The sequence below is a fragment of the Phyllobates terribilis genome, unplaced genomic scaffold (assembly GCF_046119375.1).
Source record: "Phyllobates terribilis strain yellow unplaced genomic scaffold, ASM4611937v1 Scaffold_10__3_contigs__length_209671492, whole genome shotgun sequence".
NCBI lineage: Eukaryota > Metazoa > Chordata > Amphibia > Anura > Dendrobatidae > Phyllobates > Phyllobates terribilis.
Window position 1 is genome coordinate 192,117,953 of NW_027362770.1, and position 22,380 is coordinate 192,140,332.

At 42.5% G+C, this 22,380-nt stretch overlaps 1 protein-coding gene across 2 annotated transcripts in view; it reads right to left on the minus strand.

Moving 5' to 3' along the window:
* Positions 1-22,380, minus strand: part of LOC141164332 (voltage-dependent calcium channel subunit alpha-2/delta-4-like) — an 87,981-nt gene that overhangs the window by 24,333 nt on the left and 41,268 nt on the right. The window lies entirely within an intron of this gene.

A 22,380-nucleotide genomic window follows, 5' to 3' on the forward strand; every position in this document is an offset into this window, starting at 1 on the left:
CATTACATTACTGATCCTGAGTTACATTCTGTATTATACTCCAGAGCTGCACTCACTATTCTGCTGGTGCAGTCTCTGTGTACATACATTACGTTACTGATCCTGAGTTACATTCTGTATTATACTCCAGCGCAGCACTCACTATTCTGCTGGTGCAGTCACTGTGTACATACATTACATTACTGATCCTGAGTTACATCCTGTATTATACTCCAGAGCTGCACTCACTATTCTGCTGGTGCAGTCACTGTGTACATACATTACATTACTGATCCTGAGTTACATCCCGTATTATCCACCAGAGCTGCACTCACTATTCTGCTGGTGCAGTCACTGTGTACATACATTACATTACTGTTCCTGAGTTACATCCTGTATTATACTCCAGAGCTGCACTCACTATTCTGCTGGTGCAGTCACTGTGTACATACATTACTGATCCTGAGTTACATCCTGTATTATACTCCAGAGCTGCACTCACTATTCTGCTGGTGTAGTCACTGTGTACATACTTTACATTACTGATCCCGAGTTACATCCTGTATTATACCCCAGAGCTGCACTCACTATTCTGCTGGTGCAGTCACTGTGTACATACATTACATTACTGATCCTGAGTTACCTCCTGTATTATACTCCAGAGCTGCACTCACTATTCTGCTGGTGCAGTCACTGTGTACATACATCACATTACTGATCCTGAGTTACCTCCTGTATTATACCCCAGAGCTGCACTCACTATTCTGCTGGTGCAGTCACCGTGTACATACATTACATTACTGATCCTGAGTTACATCCTGTATTATACTCCAGAGCTGCACTCACTATTATGCTGGTGCAGTCACTGTGTACATACATTACATTACTGATCCTGAGTTACATCCTGTATTATACTCCAGAGCTGCACTCACTATTCTGCTGGTGCAGTCACTGTGTACATGCATTACTGATCCTGAGTTACCTCCTGTATTATACCCCAGAGCTGCACTCACTATTCTGCTGGTGCAGTCACTGTGTACATATATTACATTACTGATCCTGAATTACATCCTGTATTATACTCCAGAGCTGCACTCACTATTCTGCTGGTGTAGTCACTGTGTACATACATTACATTACTGATCCCGAGTTATATCCTGTATTATACTCCAGAGCTGCACTCACTATTCTGCTGGTGCAGTCACTGTGTACATACATTACATTACTGATCCTGAGTTACCTCCTGTATTATACTCCAGAGCTGTACTAACTATTCTCCTGGTGCAGTCACTGTGTACATACATTACATTACTGATCCTGAGTTACATCCTGTATTATACTCCAGAGCTGCACTCACTATTCTGCTGGTGTAGTCACTGTGTACATACATTACATTACTGATCCCGAGTTATATCCTGTATTATACTCCAGAGCTGCACTCACTATTCTGCTGGTGCAGTCACTGTGTACATACATTACATTACTGATCCGGAGTTACCTCCTGTATTATACTCCAGAGCTGCACTCACTATTCTGCTGGTGCAGTCACTGTGTACATACATTACATTACTGATCCTGAGTTACCTCCTGTATTATACTCCAGGGCTGCACTCACTATTCTGCTGGTGCAGTCACTGTGTACATACATTACATTACTGATCCTGAGTTACATCCTGTATTATACTCCAGAGCTGCACTCACTATTCTGCTGGTGCAGTCACTGTGTAAATACATTACATTACTGATCCTGAGTTACATCCTGTATTATACTCCAGAGCTGCACTCACTATTCTGCTGGTGCAGTCACTGTGTACATACTTTACATTACTGATCCTGAGTTACATTCTGTATTATACTCCAGAGCTGCACTCACTATTCTGCTGGTGCAGTCACTGTGTACATACATTACATTACTGATCCTGAGTTACATCCTGTATTATACTCCAGAGCTGCACTCACTATTCTGCTGGTGCAGTCACTGGGTACATACATTACATTACTGATCCTGAGTTACATCCTGTATTATACTCCAGAGCTGCACTCACTATTCTGCTGGTGCAGTCACTGTGTACATACATTACTGATCCTGAGTTACATCATGTATTATACTCCAGAGCGGCACTCACTATTCTGCTGGTGCAGTCACTGTGTACATACATTACTGATCCTGAGTTACATCCTGTATTATACTCCAGAGCTGCACTCACTATTCTGCTGGTGTAGTCACTGTGTACATACATTACTGATCCTGAGTTACCTCCTGTATTATACTCCAGAGCTGCACTCACTATTCTGCTGGTGTAGTCACTGTGTACATACATTACTGATCCTGAGTTACATCCTGTATTATACCCCAGAGCTGCACTCACTTTTCTGCTGGTGCAGTCACTGTGTACATACATTACTGATCCTGAGTTACTTCCTGCATTATACTCCAGAGCTGCACTCACTATTCTGCTAGTGCAATCACTGTGTACATACATTACATTGCTGATCCTGAGTTACTTCCTGTATTATACTCCAGAGCTGCACTCACTATTCTGCTGGTGCAGTCACTGTGTACATACATTACATTACTGATCCCGAGTTACCTCCTGTATTATACTCCAGAGCTGCACTCACCATTCTGCTGGTGCAGTCTCTGTGTACATACATTACATTACTGATCCTGAGTTACATCCTGTATTATACTCCAGAGCTGCACTCACTATTCTGCTGGTGCAGTCACTGTGCACATACATTACATTACTGATCCTGAGTTACCTCCTGTAGTATACTCCAGAGCAGCACTCACTATTCTGCTGGTGCAGTCACTGTGTACATACATTACATTACTGATCCTGAGTTACCTCCTGTATTATACTGCAGAGCTGCACTCACTATTCTGCTGGTGCAGTCACTGTGTACATACATTACATTACTGATCCTGAGTTACATTCAGTATTATACTCCAGAGCTGCACTCACTATTCTGCTGGTGCAGTCACTGTGTACATACATTACATTACTGATCCTGAGTTACCTCCTGTATTATACTCCAGAGCTGCACTCACTATTCTGCTGGTGCAGTCACTGTGTACATACATTACTGATCCTGAGTTACATCATGTATTATACTCCAGAGCGGCACTCACTATTCTGCTGGTGCAGTCACTGTGTACATACATTACTGATCCTGAGTTACCTCCTGTATTATACTCAAGAGCTGCACTCACTATTCTGCTGGTGCAGTCACTGGGTACATACATTACATTACTGATCCTGAGTTACATCCTGTATTATACTCCAGAGCTGCACTCACTATTCTGCTGGTGCAGTCACTGTGTACATACATTACTGATCCTGAGTTACATCATGTATTATACTCCAGAGCGGCACTCACTATTCTGCTGGTGCAGTCACTGTGTACATACATTACTGATCCTGAGTTACCTCCTGTATTATACTCCAGAGCTGCACTCACTATTCTGCTGGTGCAGTCACTGTGTACATACATTACTGATCCTGAGTTACCTCCTGCATTATACTCCAGAGCTGCATTCACTATTCTGCTAGTGCAATCACTGTGTACATACATTACATTGCTGATCCTGAGTTACCTCCTGTATTATACTCCAGAGCTGCACTCACTATTCTGCTGGTGCAGTCACTGTGTACATACATTACATTACTGATCCCGAATTACCTCCTGTATTATACTCCAGAGCTGCACTCACTATTCTGCTGGTGCAGTCTCTGTGTACATACATTACATTACTGATCCTGAGTTACATCCTGTATTATACTCCAGAGCTGCACTCACTATTCTGCTGGTGCAGTCACTGTGTACATACATTACATTACTGATCCGGAGTTACCTCCTGTAGTATACTCCAGAGCAGCACTCACTATTCTGATGGTGCAGTCACTGTGTACATACATTACATTACTGATCCTGAGTTACCTCCTGTATTATACTGCAGAGCTGCACTCACTATTCTGCTGGTGCAGTCACTGTGTACATACATTACATTACTGATACTGAGTTACATCCTGTATTATCCTCCAGAGCTGCACTCACTATTCTGCTGGAGCAGTCACTGTGTACATACATTACATTACTGATCCTGAGTTACCTCCTGTATTATACTGCAGAGCTGCACTCACTATTCTGCTGGTGCAGTCACTGTGTACATACATTACATTACTGATCCTGAGTTACATCCTGTATTATACTCCAGAGCTGCACTCACTACTCTGCTGGTGCAGTCACTGTGTACATACATTACATTACTGATCCTGAGTTACCTCCTGTATTATACTGCAGAGCTGCACTCACTATTCTGCTGGTGCAGTCACTGTGTACATACATTACATTACTGATCCTGAGTTACCTCCTGTAGTATACTCCAGAGCAGCACTCACTATTCTGCTGGTGCAGTCACTGTGTACATACATTACATTACTGATCCTGTGTTACATTCTGTATTATACTCCAGAGCTGCACTCACTATTCTGCTGGTGCAGTCACTGTGTACATACATTACATTACTGATCCTGAGTTACATCCTGTATTATACTCCAGAGCTGCACTCACTATTCTGCTGGTGCAGTCACTGTGTACATACATTACATTACTGATCCTGAGTTACATCTTGTATTATCCTACAGAGCTGCGCTCACTATTCTGCTGGTGCAGTCACTGTGTACATACATTACATTACTGATCCTGAGTTACATTCTGTATTATACTCCAGAGCTGCACTCACTATTCTGCTGGTGCAGTCACTGTGTACATACATTACATTACTGATCCTGAGTTACCTCCTGTATTATACTCCAGAGCTGCACTCACTATTCTGCTGGTGCAGTCACTGTGTACATACATTACATTACTGATCCCGAGTTACCTCCTGTATTATACTCCAGAGCTGCACTCACTATTCTGCTGGTGCAGTCTCTGTGTACATACATTACATTACTGATCCTGAGTTACATTCTGTATTATACTCCAGAGCTGCACTCACTATTCTGCTGGTGCAGTCTCTGTGTACATACATTACATTACTGATCCTGAGTTACATTCTGTATTATACTCCAGAGCTGCACTCACTATTCTGCTGGTGCAGTCTCTGTGTACATACATTACATTACTGATCCTGAGTTACATCCTGTATTATACTCCAGAGCTGCACTCACTATTTTGCTGGTGCAGTCACTGTGTACATACATTACATTACTGATCCTGAGTTACATCCTGTATTATACTCCAGAGCTGCACTCACTATTCTGCTGGTGCAGTCACTGTGTACATACATTACTGATCCTGAGTTACATCCTGTATTATACTCCAGAGCTGCACTCACTATTCTGCTGGTGCAGTCACTGTGTACATACATCACATTACTGATACTGAGTTACATCCTGCATTATACTCCAGAGCTGCACTCACTATTCTGCTGGTGCAGTCACTGTGTACATACATTACTGATCCTGAGTTACCTCCTGTATTATACCCCAGAGCTGCACTCACTATTCTGCTGGTGCAGTCACTGTGTACATACATTACATTACTGATCCTGAGTTACATCTCGTATTATACTCCAGAGCTGCACTCACTATTCTGCTGGTGCAGTCACTGTGTACATACATTACATTACTGATCCTGAGTTACCTCCTGTATTATACTCCAGAGCTGCGCTCACTATTCTGCTGGTGCAGTCACTGTGTACATACATTACATTACTGATCCTGAGTTACCTCCTGTAGTATACTCCAGAGCAGCACTCACTATTCTGCTGGTGCAGTCACTCTGCACATACATTACATTACTGATCCTGAGTTACATCCTGTATTATACCCCAGAGCTGCACTCACTATTCTGCTGGTGCAGTCACTGTGTACATACATTACATTACTGATCCTGATTTACATCCTGTATTATACTCCAGAGCTGCACTCACTATTCTGCTGGTGCAGTCACTGTGTACATACATTACATTACTGATACTGAGTTACATCCTGTATTATACTCCAGAGCTGCACTCACTATTCTGCTGGTGCAGTCACTGTGTACATACATTACATTACTGATCCGGAGTTACCTCCTGTATTATACTCCAGAGCTGCACTCACTATTCTGCTGGTGCAGTCTCTGTGTACATACATTACATTACTGATCCTGAGTTACATCTTGTATTATCCTACAGAGCTGCACTCACTATTCTGCTGGTGCAGTCACTGTGTACATACATTACATTACTGATCCCGAGTTACCTCCTGTATTATACTCCAGAGCTGCACTCACTATTCTGCTGGTGCAGTCTCTGTGTACATACATTACATTACTGATCCTGAGTTACATTCTGTATTATACTCCAGAGCTGCACTCAGTATTCTGCTGGTGCAGTCTCTGTGTACATACATTACATTACTGATCCTGAGTTACATCCTGTAGTATACTCCAGAGCAGCACTCACTATTCTGCTGGTGTAGTCACTGTGTACATACATTACTGATCCTGAGTTACCTCCTGTATTATACCCCAGAGCTGCACTCACTATTCTGCTGGTGCAGTCACTGTGTACATACATTACATTACTGATCCTGAGTTATATCCTGTATTATACTCCAGAGCTGCACTCACTATTCTGCTGGTGTAGTCACTGTGTACATACATTACATTACTGATCCCGAGTTATATCCTGTATTATACTCCAGAGCTGCACTCACTATTCTGCTGGTGCAGTCAATGTGTACATACATTACATTACTGATCCTGAGTTACCTCCTGTATTATACTCCAGAGCTGTACTCACTATTCTCCTGGTGCAGTCACTGTGTACATACATTACATTACTGATCCTGAGTTACATCCTGTATTATACTCCAGAGCTGCACTCACTATTCTGCTGGTGTAGTCACTGTGAAAATACATTACATTACTGATCCCGAGTTATATCCTGTATTATACTCCAGAGCTGCACTCACTATTCTGCTCGTGTAGTCACTGTGTACATACATTACATTACTGATCCCGAGTTATATCCTGTATTATACTCCAGAGCTGCACTCACTATTCTGCTGGTGCAGTCACTGTGTACATACATTACATTACTGATCCTGAGTTACATCCTGTATTATACTCCAGGGCTGCACTCACTATTCTGCTGGTGCAGTCACTGTGTACATACATTACATTACTGATCCTGAGTTACATCCTGTATTATACTCCAGAGCTGCACTCACTATTCTGCTGGTGCAGTCACTGTGTACATACTTTACATTACTGATCCTGAGTTACATTCTGTATTATACTCCAGAGCTGCACTCACTATTCTGCTGGTGCAGTCACTGTGTACATACATTACATTACTGATCCTGAGTTACATCCTGTATTATACTCCAGAGCTGCACTCACTATTCTGCTGGTGCAGTCACTGTGTACATACATTACATTACTGATCCTGAGTTACATCCTGTATTATACTCCAGAGCTGCACTCACTATTCTGCTGGTGGAGTCACTGTGTACATACATTACATTACTGATCCGGAGTTACCTCCTGTATTATACTCCAGAGCTGCACTCACTATTCTGCTGGTGCAGTCACTGTGTACGTACATTACATTACTGATCCTGAGTTACCTCCTGTATTATACTCCAGAGCTGCACTCACTATTCTGCTGGTGCAGTCTCTGTATACATACATTACATTACTGATCCTGAGTTACATTCTGTATTATACTCCAGAGCTGCACTCACTATTCTGCTGGTGCAGTCACTGTGTACATACATTACATTACTGATCCTGAGTTACCTCCTGTATTATACTCCAGAGCTGCACTCACTATTCTGCTGGTGCAGTCACTGTGTACATACATTACATTACTGATCCTGAGTTACCTCCTGTATTATACTCCAGAGCTGCACTCACTATTCTGCTGGTGCAGTCTCTGTTTACATACATTACATTCCTGATCCTGAGTTACATCTTGTATTATCCTCCAGAGCTGCACTCACTATTCTGCTGGTGCAGTCACTGTGTACATACATTACATTACTGATCCCGAGTTACCTCCTGTATTATACTCCAGAGCTGCACTCACTATTCTGCTGGTGCAGTCTCTGTGTACATACATTACATTACTGATCCTGAGTTACATCCTGTATTATACTCCAGAGCTGCACTCACTATTCTGCTGGTGCAGTCACTGTGTACATACATTACATTAGTGATCCTGAGTTACATCCTGTATTATACTCCAGACCTGCGCTCACTATTCTGCTGGTGCAGTCACTGTGTACATACATTACATTACTGATCCTGAGTTACATCCTGTATTATACTCCAGAGCTGCACTCACTATTCTGCTGGTGCAGTCACTGTGTACATACATTACATTACTGATCCTGAGTTACATCCCGTATTATCCACCAGAGCTGCACTCACTATTCTGCTGGTGCAGTCACTGTGTACATACATTACATTACTGTTCCTGAGTTACATCCTGTATTATACTCCAGAGCTGCACTCACTATTCTGCTGGTGCAGTCACTGTGTACATACATTACTGATCCTGAGTTACATCCTGTATTATACTCCAGAGCTGCACTCACTATTCTGCTGGTGTAGTCACTGTGTACATACTTTACATTACTGATCCCGAGTTACATCCTGTATTATACCCCAGAGCTGCACTCACTATTCTGCTGGTGCAGTCACTGTGTACATACATTACATTACTGATCCTGAGTTACCTCCTGTATTATACTCCAGAGCTGCACTCACTATTCTGCTGGTGCAGTCACTGTGTACATACATTACATTACTGATCCTGAGTTACATTCAGTATTATACTCCAGAGCTGCACTCACTATTCTGCTGGTGCAGTCACTGTGTACATACGTTACATTACTGATACTGAGTTACATCCTGTATTATCCTCCAGAGCTGCACTCACTATTCTGCTGGAGCAGTCACTGTATACATACATTACATTACTGATCCTGAGTTACCTCCTGTATTATACTGCAGAGCTGCACTCACTATTCTGCTGGTGCAGTCACTGTGTACATACGTTACATTACTGATCCTGAGTTACATCCTGTATTATACTCCAGAGCTGCGCTCACTATTCTGCTGGTGCAGTCACTGTGTACATACATTACATTACTGATCCTGAGTTACATCCTGTATTATACTCCAGAGCTGCACTCACTATTCTGCTGGTGCAGTCACTGTGTACATACATTACTGATCCTGAGTTACATCATGTATTATACTCCAGAGCGGCACTCACTATTCTGCTGGTGCAGTCACTGTGTACATACATTACTGATCCTGAGTTACCTCCTGTATTATACTCAAGAGCTGCACTCACTATTCTGCTGGTGCAGTCACTGTGTACATACATTACATTACTGATCCTGAGTTACATTCTGTATTATACTCCAGAGCTGCACTCACTATTCTGCTGGTGCAGTCACTGTGTACATACATTACTGATCCTGAGTTACATTCTGTATTATACTCCAGAGCTGCACTCACTATTCTGCTGGTGCAGTCACTGTGTACATACATTACATTACTGATCCTGAGTTACCTCCTGTATTATACTCCAGAGCTGCACTCACTATTCTGCTGGTGCAGTCTCTGTGTACATACATTACATTACTGATCCTGAGTTACATTCTGTATTATACTACAGAGCTGCACTCACTATTCTGCTAGTGCAGTCACTGTGTACATACATTACATTACTGATCCTGAGTTACCTCCTGTATTATACTCCAGAGCTGCACTCACTATTCTGCTGGTGCAGTCTCTTTGTACATACATTACATTACTGATCCTGAGTTACATCTTGTATTATCCTCCAGAGCTGCACTCACTATTCTGCTGGTGCAGTCACTGTGTACATACATTACATTACTGATCCCGAGTTACCTCCTGTATTATACTCCAGAGCTGCACTCACTATTCTGCTGGTGCAGTCACTGTGTACATACATTACATTACTGATCCTGAGTTACCTCCTGTATTATACTCCAGAGCTGCACTCACTATTCTGCTGGTGCAGTCACTGTGTACATACATTACATTACTGATCCTGAGTTACATCCTGTATTATCCTCCAGAGCTGCACTCACTATTCTGCTGGTGCAGTCACTGTGTACATACATTACATTACTGATCCTGAGTTACCTCCTGTATTATACTCCAGAGCTGCACTCACTATTCTGCTGGTGCAGTCACGGTGTACATACATTACATTACTGATCCGGAGTTACCTCCTGTATTATACTCCAGAGCTGCACTCACTATTCTGCTGGTGCAGTCTCTGTATACATACATTACATTACTGATCCTGAGTTACATTCTGTATTATACTCCAGAGCTGCACTCACTATTCTGCTGGTGCAGTCACTGTGTACATACATTACATTACTGATCCTGAGTTACCTCCTGTATTATACTCCAGAGCTGCACTCACTATTCTGCTGGTGCAGTCACTGTGTACATACATTACATTACTGATCCTGAGTTACCTCCTGTATTATACTCCAGAGCTGCACTCACTATTCTGCTGGTGCAGTCTCTGTTTACATACATTACATTCCTGATCCTGAGTTACATCTTGTATTATCCTCCAGAGCTGCACTCACTATTCTGCTGGTGCAGTCACTGTGTACATAAATTACATTACTGATCCCGAGTTACCTCCTGTATTATACTCCAGAGCTGCACTCACTATTCTGCTGGTGCAGTCTCTGTGTACACACATTACATTACTGATCCTGAGTTACATTCTGTATTATACTCCAGAGCTGCACTCACTATTCTGCTGGTGCAGTCTCTGTGTACATACATTACATTACTGATCCTGAGTTACATTCTGTATTATACTCCAGCGCAGCACTCACTATTCTGCTGGTGCAGTCACTGTGTACATACATTACATTACTGATCCTGAGTTACATCCTGTATTATACTCCAGAGCTGCACTCACTATTCTGCTGGTGCAGTCACTGTGTACATACATTACATTACTGATCCTGAGTTACATCCCGTATTATCCACCAGAGCTGCACTCACTATTCTGCTGGTGCAGTCACTGTGTACATACATTACATTACTGTTCCTGAGTTACATCCTGTATTATACTCCAGAGCTGCACTCACTATTCTGCTGGTGCAGTCACTGTGTACATACATTACTGATCCTGAGTTACATCCTGTATTATACTCCAGAGCTGCACTCACTATTCTGCTGGTGTAGTCACTGTGTACATACTTTACATTACTGATCCCGAGTTACATCCTGTATTATACCCCAGAGCTGCACTCACTATTCTGCTGGTGCAGTCACTGTGTACATACATTACATTACTGATCCTGAGTTACCTCCTGTATTATACTCCAGAGCTGCACTCACTATTCTGCTGGTGCAGTCACTGTGTACATACATCACATTACTGATCCTGAGTTACCTCCTGTATTATACCCCAGAGCTGCACTCACTATTCTGCTGGAGCAGTCACTGTGTACATACATTACATTACTGATCCTGAGTTACATCTCGTATTATACTCCAGAGCTGCACTCACTATTATGCTGGTGCAGTCACTGTGTACATACATTACATTACTGATCCTGAGTTACATCCTGTATTATACTCCAGAGCTGCACTCACTATTCTGCTGGTGCAGTCACTGTGTACATGCATTACTGATCCTGAGTTACCTCCTGTATTATACCCCAGAGCTGCACTCACTATTCTGCTGGTGCAGTCACTGTGTACATACATTACATTACTGATCCTGAATTACATCCTGTATTATACTCCAGAGCTGCACTCACTATTCTGCTGGTGTAGTCACTGTGTACATACATTACATTACTGATCCCGAGTTATATCCTGTATTATACTCCAGAGCTGCACTCACTATTCTGCTGGTGCAGTCACTGTCTACATACATTACATTACTGATCCTGAGTTACCTCCTGTATTATACTCCAGAGCTGTACTAACTATTCTCCTGGTGCAGTCACTGTGTACATACATTACATTACTGATCCTGAGTTACATCCTGTATTATACTCCAGAGCTGCACTCACTATTCTGCTGGTGTAGTCACTGTGTACATACATTACATTACTGATCCCGAGTTATATCCTGTATTATACTCCAGAGCTGCACTCACTATTCTGCTGGTGCAGTCACTGTGTACATACATTACATTACTGATCCTGAGTTACCTCCTGTATTATACTCCAGAGCTGCACTCACTATTCTGCTGGTGCAGTCACTGTGTACATACATTACATTACTGATCCTGAGTTACCTCCTGTATTATACTCCAGGGCTGCACTCACTATTCTGCTGGTGCAGTCACTGTGTACATACATTACATTACTGATCCTGAGTTACATCCTGTATTATACTCCAGAGCTGCACTCACTATTCTGCTGGTGCAGTCACTGTGTAAATACATTACATTACTGATCCTGAGTTACATCCTGTATTATACTCCAGAGCTGCACTCACTATTCTGCTGGTGCAGTCACTGTGTACATACATTACATTACTGATCCTGAGTTACATTCTGTATTATACTCCAGAGCTGCACTCACTATTCTGCTGGTGCAGTCACTGTGTACATACATTACATTACTGATCCTGAGTTACATTCTGTATTATACTCCAGAGCTGCACTCACTATTCTGCTGGTGCAGTTACTGTGTACATACTTTACATTACTGATCCTGAGTTACATTCTGTATTATACTCCAGAGCTGCACTCACTATTCTGCTGGTGCAGTCACTGTGTACATACATTACATTACTGATCCTGAGTTACATCCTGTATTATACTCCAGAGCTGCACTCACTATTCTGCTGGTGCAGTCACTGGGTACATACATTACATTACTGATCCTGAGTTACATCCTGTATTATACTCCAGAGCTGCACTCACTATTCTGCTGGTGCAGTCACTGTGTACATACATTACTGATCCTGAGTTACATCCTGTATTATACTCCAGAGCTGCACTCACTATTCTGCTGGTGTAGTCACTGTGTACATACATTACTGATCCTGAGTTACATCCTGTATTATACTCCAGAGCTGCACTCACTATTCTGCTGGTGTAGTCACTGTGTACATACATTACTGATCCTGAGTTACCTCCTGTATTATACTCCAGAGCTGCACTCACTATTCTGCTGGTGTAGTCACTGTGTACATACATTACTGATCCTGAGTTACATCCTGTATTATACCCCAGAGCTGCACTCACTTTTCTGCTGGTGCAGTCACTGTGTACATACATTACTGATCCTGAGTTACTTCCTGCATTATACTCCAGAGCTGCACTCACTATTCTGCTAGTGCAATCACTGTGTACATACATTACATTGCTGATCCTGAGTTACTTCCTGTATTATACTCCAGAGCTGCACTCACTATTCTGCTGGTGCAGTCACTGTGTACATACATTACATTACTGATCCCGAGTTACCTCCTGTATTATACTCCAGAGCTGCACTCACCATTCTGCTGGTGCAGTCTCTGTGTACATACATTACATTACTGATCCTGAGTTACATCCTGTATTATACTCCAGAGCTGCACTCACTATTCTGCTGGTGCAGTCACTGTGCACATACATTACATTACTGATCCTGAGTTACCTCCTGTAGTATACTCCAGAGCAGCACTCACTATTCTGCTGGTGCAGTCACTGTGTACATACATTACATTACTGATCCTGAGTTACCTCCTGTATTATACTGCAGAGCTGCACTCACTATTCTGCTGGTGCAGTCACTGTGTACATACATTACATTACTGATCCTGAGTTACATTCAGTATTATACTCCAGAGCTGCACTCACTATTCTGCTGGTGCAGTCACTGTGTACATACATTACATTACTGATCCTGAGTTACCTCCTGTATTATACTCCAGAGCTGCACTCAATATTCTGCTGGTGCAGTCACTGTGTACATACATTACTGATCCTGAGTTACATCATGTATTATACTCCAGAGCGGCACTCACTATTCTGCTGGTGCAGTCACTGTGTACATACATTACTGATCCTGAGTTACCTCCTGTATTATACTCAAGAGCTGCACTCACTATTCTGCTGGTGCAGTCACTGGGTACATACATTACATTACTGATCCTGAGTTACATCCTGTATTATACTCCAGAGCTGCACTCACTATTCTGCTGGTGCAGTCACTGTGTACATACATTACTGATCCTGAGTTACATCATGTATTATACTCCAGAGCGGCACTCACTATTCTGCTGGTGCAGTCACTGTGTACATACATTACTGATCCTGAGTTACCTCCTGTATTATACTCCAGAGCTGCACTCACTATTCTGCTGGTGCAGTCACTGTGTACATACATTACTGATCCTGAGTTACCTCCTGCATTATACTCCAGAGCTGCATTCACTATTCTGCTAGTGCAATCACTGTGTACATACATTACATTGCTGATCCTGAGTTACCTCCTGTATTATACTCCAGAGCTGCACTCACTATTCTGCTGGTGCAGTCTCTGTGTACATACATTACATTACTGATCCTGAGTTACATCCTGTATTATACTCCAGAGCTGCACTCACTATTCTGCTGGTGCAGTCACTGTGTACATACATTACATTACTGATCCTGAGTTACCTCCTGTAGTATACTCCAGAGCAGCACTCACTATTCTGATGGTGCAGTCACTGTGTACATACATTACATTACTGATCCTGAGTTACCTCCTGTATTATACTGCAGAGCTGCACTCACTATTCTGCTGGTGCAGTCACTGTGTACATACATTACATTACTGATACTGAGTTACATCCTGTATTATCCTCCAGAGCTGCACTCACTATTCTGCTGGAGCAGTCACTGTGTACATACATTACATTACTGATCCTGAGTTACCTCCTGTATTATACTGCAGAGCTGCACTCACTATTCTGCTGGTGCAGTCACTGTGTACATACATTACATTACTGATCCTGAGTTACATCCTGTATTATACTCCAGAGCTGCGCTCACTATTCTGCTGGTGCAGTCACTGTGTACATACATTACATTACTGATCCTGAGTTACCTACTGTAGTATACTCCAGAGCAGCACTCACTATTCTGCTGGTGCAGTCACTGTGTACATACATTACATTACTGATCCTGTGTTACATTCTGTATTATACTCCAGAGCTGCACTCACTATTCTGCTGGTGCAGTCACTGTGTACATACATTACATTACTGATCCTGAGTTACATCCTGTATTATACTCCAGAGCTGCACTCACTATTCTGCTGGTGCAGTCACTGTGTACATACATTACATTACTGATCCTGAGTTACATCTTGTATTATCCTACAGAGCTGCGCTCACTATTCTGCTGGTGCAGTCACTGTGTACATACATTACATTACTGATCCTGAGTTACATTCTGTATTATACTCCAGAGCTGCACTCACTATTCTGCTGGTGCAGTCACTGTGTACATACATTACATTACTGATCCTGAGTTACCTCCTGTATTATACTCCAGAGCTGCACTCACTATTCTGCTGGTGCAGTCACTGTGTACATACATTACATTACTGATCCCGAGTTACCTCCTGTATTATACTCCAGAGCTGCACTCACTATTCTGCTGGTGCAGTCTCTGTGTACATACATTACATTACTGATCTTGAGTTACATTCTGTATTATACTCCAGAGCTGCACTCACTATTCTGCTGGTGCAGTCTCTGTGTACATACATTACATTACTGATCCTGAGTTACATTCTGTATTATACTCCAGAGCTGCACTCACTATTCTGCTGGTGCAGTCTCTGTGTACATACATTACATTACTGATCCTGAGTTACATCCTGTATTATACTCCAGAGCTGCAATCACTATTTTGCTGGTGCAGTCACTGTGTACATACATTACATTACAGATCCTGAGTTACATCCTGTATTATACTCCAGAGCTGCACTCACTATTCTGCTGGTGCAGTCACTGTGTACATACATTACTGATCCTGAGTTACATCCTGTATTATACTCCAGAGCTGCACTCACTATTCTGCTGGTGCAGTCACTGTGTACATACATCACATTACTGATACTGAGTTACATCCTGTATTATACTCCAGAGCTGCACTCACTATTCTGCTGGTGCAGTCACTGTGTACATACATTACTGATCCTGAGTTACCTCCTGTATTATACCCCAGAGCTGCACTCACTATTCTGCTGGTGCAGTCACTGTGTACATACATTACATTACTGATCCTGAGTTACATCTCGTATTATACTCCAGAGCTGCACTCACTATTCTGCTGGTGCAGTCACTGTGTACATACATTACATTACTGATCCTGAGTTACCTCCTGTATTATACTCCAGAGCTGCGCTCACTATTCTGCTGGTGCAGTCACTGTGTACATACATTACATTACTGATCCTGAGTTACCTCCTGTAGTATACTCCAGAGCAGCACTCACTATTCTGCTGGTGCAGTCACTCTGCACATACATTACATTACTGATCCTGAGTTACATCCTGTATTATACCCCAGAGCTGCACTCACTATTCTGCTGGTGCAGTCACTGTGTACATACATTACATTACTGATACTGAGTTACATCCTGTATTATACTCCAGAGCTGCACTCACTATTCTGCTGGTGCAGTCACTGTGTACATACATTACATTACTGATCCGGAGTTACCTCCTGTATTATACTCCAGAGCTGCACTCACTATTCTGCTGGTGCAGTCTCTGTGTACATACATTACATTACTGATCCTGAGTTACATCTTGTATTATCCTACAGAGCTGCACTCACTATTCTGCTGGTGCAGTCACTGTGTACATACATTACATTACTGATCCCGAGTTACCTCCTGTATTATACTCCAGAGCTGCACTCACTATTCTGCTGGTGCAGTCTCTGTGTACATACATTACATTACTGATCCTGAGTTACATTCTGTATTATACTCCAGAGCTGCACTCAGTATTCTGCTGGTGCAGTCTCTGTGTACATACATTACATTACTGATCCTGAGTTACATCCTGTAGTATACTCCAGAGCAGCACTCACTATTCTGCTGGTGTAGTCACTGTGTACATACATTACATTACTGATCCCGAGTTATATCCTGTATTATACTCCAGAGCTGCACTCACTATTCTGCTGGTGCAGTCAATGTGTACATACATTACATTACTGATCCTGAGTTACCTCCTGTATTATACTCCAGAGCTGTACTCACTATTCTCCTGGTGCAGTCACTGTGTACATACATTACATTACTGATCCTGAGTTACATCCTGTATTATACTCCAGAGCTGCACTCACTATTCTGCTGGTGTAGTCACTGTGAAAATACATTACATTACTGATCCCGAGTTATATCCTGTATTATACTCCAGAGCTGCACTCACTATTCTGCTCGTGTAGTCACTGTGTACATACATTACATTACTGATCCCGAGTAATATCCTGTATTATACTCCAGAGCTGCACTCACTATTCTGCTGGTGCAGTCACTGTGTACATACATTACATTACTGATCCTGAGTTACATCCTGTATTATACTCCAGGGCTGCACTCACTATTCTGCTGGTGCAGTCACTGTGTACATACATTACATTACTGATCCTGAGTTACATCCTGTATTATACTCCAGAGCTGCACTCACTATTCTGCTGGTGCAGTCACTGTGTACATACTTTACATTACTGATCCTGAGTTACATTCTGTATTATACTCCAGAGCTGCACTCACTATTCTGCTGGTGCAGTCACTGTGTACATACATTACATTACTGATCCTGAGTTACATCCTGTATTATACTCCAGAGCTGCACTCACTATTCTGCTGGTGCAGTCACTGTGTACATACATTACATTACTGATCCTGAGTTACATCCTGTATTATACTCCAGAGCTGCACTCACTATTCTGCTGGTGGAGTCACTGTGTACATACATTACATTACTGATCCGGAGTTACCTCCTGTATTATACTCCAGAGCTGCACTCACTATTCTGCTGGTGCAGTCACTGTGTACATACATTACATTACTGATCCGGAGTTACATCCTGTATTATCCTCCAGAGCTGCACTCACTATTCTGCTGGTGCAGTCACTGTGTACATACATTACATTACTGATCCTGAGTTACATCCTGTATTATACTCCAGAGCTGCACTCACTATTCTGCTGGTGGAGTCACTGTGTACATACATTACATTACCGATCCGGAGTTACCTCCTGTATTATACTCCAGAGCTGCACTCACTATTCTGCTGGTGCAGTCACTGTGTACGTACATTACATTACTGATCCGGAGTTACCTCCTGTATTATACTCCAGAGCTGCACTCACTATTCTGCTGGTGCAGTCACTGTGTACGTACATTACATTACTGATCCGGAGTTACCTCCTGTATTATACTCCAGAGCTGCACTCACTATTCTGCTGGTGCAGTCACTGTGTACGTACATTACATTACTGATCCGGATTTACCTCCTGTATTATACTCCAGAGCTGCACTCACTATTCTGCTGGTGCAGTCACTGTGTACGTACATTACATTACTGATCCGGAGTTACCTCCTGTATTATACACCAGAGCTGCACTCACGATTCTGCTGGTGCAGTCACTGTGTACATACATTACATTACTGATCCTGAGTTACATCCCGTATTATCCTCCAGAGCTGCACTCACTATTTTGCTGGTGCAGTCACTGTGTACATACATTACATTACTGATCCTGAGTTACATCCTGTATTATACTCTAGAGCTGCACTCACTATTCTGCTGGTGCAGTCACTGTGTACATACATTACATTACTGATCCTGAGTTACATCCTGTATTATACTCCAGAGCTGCACTCACTATTCTGCTGGTGCAGTCACTGTGTACATACATCACATTACTGATCCTGAGTTACATCCTCTATTATACTCCAGAGCTGCACTCACTATTCTGCTGGTGCAGTCACTGTGTACATACATTACTGATCCTGAGTTACCTCCTGTATTATACCCCAGAGCTGCACTCACTATTCTGCTGGTGCAGTCACTGTGTACATACATTACATTACTGATCCTGAGTTACATCTCGTATTATACTCCAGAGCTGCACTCACTATTATGCTGGTGCAGTCACTGTGTACATACATTACATTACTGATCCTGAGTTACATCCTGTATTATACTCCAGAGCTGCACTCACTATTCTGCTGGTGCAGTCACTGTGTACATACATTACTGATCCTGAGTTACCTCCTGTATTATACCCCAGAGCTGCACTCACTATTCTGCTGGTGCAGTCACTGTGTACATACATTACATTACTGATCCTGAGTTACATCCTGTATTATATTCCAGAGCTGCACTCACTATTCTGCTGGTGCAGTCACTGTGTACATACATTACATTACTGATCCTGAGTTACATCCTGTATTATACTCCAGAGCTGCACTCACTATTCTGCTGGTGGAGTCACTGTGTACATACATTACATTACTGATCCGGAGTTACCTCCTGTATTATACTCCAGAGCTGCACTCACTATTCTGCTGGTGCAGTCACTGTGTACATACATTACATTACTGATCCGGAGTTACATCCTGTATTATACTCCAGAGCTGCACTCACTATTCTGCTGGTGCAGTCACTGTGTACATACATTACATTACTGATCCTGAGTTACATCCTGTATTATACTCCAGAGCTGCACTCACTATTCTGCTGGTGCAGTCACTGTGTACATACATTACATTACTGATCCTGAGTTACATCCTGTATTATACTCCAGAGCTGCACTCACTATTCTGCTGGTGGAGTCACTGTGTACATACATTACATTACTGATCCGGAGTTACCTCCTGTATTATACTCCAGAGCTGCACTCACTATTCTGCTGGTGCAGTCACTGTGTACATACATTACATTACTGATCCCGAGTTACCTCCTGTATTATACTCCAGAGCTGCACTCACTATTCTGCTGGTGCAGTCTCTGTGTACATACATTACATTACTGATCCTGAGTTACATTCTATATTATACTCCAGAGCTGCACTCACTATTCTGCTGGTGCAGTCTCTGTGTACATACATTACATTACTGATCCTGAGTTACATTCTATATTATACTCCAGAGCTGCACTCACTATTCTGCTGGTGCAGTCACTGTGTACGTACATTACATTACTGATCCTGAGTTACATCCTGTATTATACTCCAGAGCTGCACTCACGATTCTGCTGGTGCAGTCACTGTGTACATACATTACATTACTGATCCTGAGTTACATCCCGTATTATCCTCCAGAGCTGCACTCACTATTTTGCTGGTGCAGTCACTGTGTACATACATTACATTACTGATCTTGAGTTACATCCTGTATTATACTCTAGAGCTGCACTCACTATTCTGCTGGTGCAGTCACAGTGTACATACATTACATTACTGATCCTGAGTTACATCCTGTATTATACTCCAGAGCTGCACTCACTATTCTGCTGGTGCAGTCACTGTGTACATACATCACATTACTGATCCTGAGTTACATCCTCTATTATACTCCAGAGCTGCACTCACTATTCTGCTGGTGCAGTCACTGTGTACATACATTACTGATCCTGAGTTACCTCCTGTATTATACCCCAGAGCTGCACTCACTATTCTGCTGGTGCAGTCACTGTGTACATACATTACATTACTGATCCTGAGTTACATCTCGTATTATACTCCAGAGCTGCACTCACTATTATGCTGGTGCAGTCACTGTGTACATACATTACATTACTGATCCTGAGTTACATCCTGTATTATACTCTAGAGCTGCACTCACTATTCTGCTGGTGCAGTCACTGTGTACATACATTACTGATCCTGAGTTACCTCCTGTATTATACCCCAGAGCTGCACTCACTATTCTGCTGGTGCAGTCACTGTGTACATACATTACATTACTGATCCTGAGTTATATCCTGTATTATACTCCAGAGCTGCACTCACTATTCTGCTGGTGCAGTCACTGTGTACATACATTACATTACTGATCCTGAGTTACATCCTGTATTATACTCCAGAGCTGCACTCACTATTCTGCTGGTGCAGTCACTGTGTACATACATTACTGATCCTGAGTTACCTCCTGTATTATACCCCAGAGCTGCACTCACTATTCTGCTGGTGCAGTCACTGTGTACATACATTACATTACTGATCCTGAGTTATATCCTGTATTATACTCCAGAGCTGCACTCACTATTCTGCTGGTGCAGTCACTGTGTACATACATTACTGATCCTGAGTTACATCCTGTATTATACTCCAGAGCTGCACTCACTATTCTCCTGGTGCAGTCACTGTGTACATACATTACATTACTGATCCTGAGTTACATCCTGTATTATACTCCAGAGCTGCACTCACTATTCTGCTGGTGCAGTCACTGTGTACATACATCACTTTACTGATCCTGAGTTACATCCTGTATTATACTCCAGAGCTGCACTCACTATTCTGCTGGTGCAGTCACTGTGTACATATATTACTGATCCTGAGTTACCTCCTGTATTATACCCCAGAGCTGCACTCACTATTCTGCTGGTGCACTCACTGTGTACATACATTACATTACTGATCCTGAGTTATATCCTATATTATACTCCAGAGCTGCACTCACTATTCTGCTGGTGTAGTCACTGTGTACATACATTACATTACTGATCCCGAGTTATATCCTGTATTATACTCCAGAGCTGCACTCACTATTCTGCTGGTGCAGTCACTGTGTACATACATTACATTACTGATCCTGAGTTACCTCCTGTATTATACTCCAGAGCTGTACTCACTATTCTCCTCGTGCAGTCACTGTGTACATACATTACATTACTGATCCTGAGTTACATCCTGTATTATACTCCAGAGCTGCACTCACTATTCTGCTGGTGTAGTCACTGTGTACATACATTACATTACTGATCCTGAGTTACATCTTGTATTATACTCCAGAGCTGCACTCACTATTCTGCTGGTGCAGTCACTGTGTACATACTTTACATTACTGATCCTGAGTTACATTCTGTATTATACTCCAGAGCTGCACTCACTATTCTGTTGGTGCAGTCACTGTGTACGTACATTACATTACTGATCCTGAGTTACATCCTGTATTATACTCCAGAGCTGCACTCACTATTCTGCTGGTGCAGTCACTGTGTACATACATTACATTACTGATCCTGAGTTACATCCTGTATTATACTCCAGAGCTGCACTCACTATTCTGCTGGTCGAGTCACTGTGTACATACATTACATTACTGATCCGGAGTTACATCCTGTATTATACTCCAGAGCT